This window comes from Myotis brandtii, unplaced genomic scaffold, assembly GCF_000412655.1.
Source record: "Myotis brandtii unplaced genomic scaffold, ASM41265v1 scaffold638, whole genome shotgun sequence".
In the NCBI taxonomy this organism is placed as follows: domain Eukaryota; kingdom Metazoa; phylum Chordata; class Mammalia; order Chiroptera; family Vespertilionidae; genus Myotis; species Myotis brandtii.
The window spans coordinates 305,947-306,831 of record NW_005370445.1 but is presented as its reverse complement, the minus strand read 5'-3'; positions in this window follow the sequence as shown (position 1 = coordinate 306,831).

Sequence of the window (885 nt, the reverse complement as noted above, 5' to 3'; positions counted from 1 at the left end):
CCTTCCTGTCCCCCGTCCCTACTCTCCACTCGCCCGGCCGGGTGGAGCCCAGGTTTGAGAACCGCAAGTCCACCCCCTCCTGGCAGCCAGCCCTCTCGTCCGGGCCTGTCGTCTGCAGCCTGCGTCCCATCTCCCAGCAGCTGTGCACGGAATCTGTGGGGTGAGTGACTACGTGCAGAAGGTGGCTGGGGCCAGGGAGGCCCCTTGGCTCCGCCCTCCCCTTACACCTGGCCTCTGCCGCCCCCCAGAGGCGGGCCTCTACCTCTGAATCAGCCTGGGCGCCCAGACACACCCTCCTGCCTGCTCCACGGGGACCTGGGCCCCAGACCTGAGCTGGGGGCCTTGGATCCCAGGCCCTTCCCGGGGCCTCTGCAGGGAGGGCACCCTGTTCCCTCGTGGCCCCACCTCCCTCACCCCCCTCACCTCAGTGGCACACACCTGGCCCGTGAGGGCGGGAGTGGGGCGCACTGACCCAGGGGGCCCAGAGGGCTGGGCGGGAAACCGAGCAAAAAACAAGAGGGCCAGGTCTCACCAACGTGGAAGAGCCAAGACCAAGTGGTTTCCACGCGGCGGGCCTCTCAGAGCCTTCGATGTGCAAACGCGTTGCAGGACCGGAGAGCAAAGCTGGGGGGCAGGAGGGGTACATCCAGGGCCTCCCCTCGTTCCATCCATCCCTCCATCCATTCCAGGTGTGAGCTCACTTCACCTGAGAGCTGCAGGTACCGAGGGAGGGAGGGGGGGGGGCCTAGGGCAGGGATCTTGGGCCGCAGGGGCGGTCTGCGCGACTTCGGGGGCAGCACTTAACCTTCCAAGGCCCTTCCATTCGGGCGGCCCTTCCACAGCGCGCACGGCCGCCCTCTCCCTGGTGCCACACTCCCCCCAACT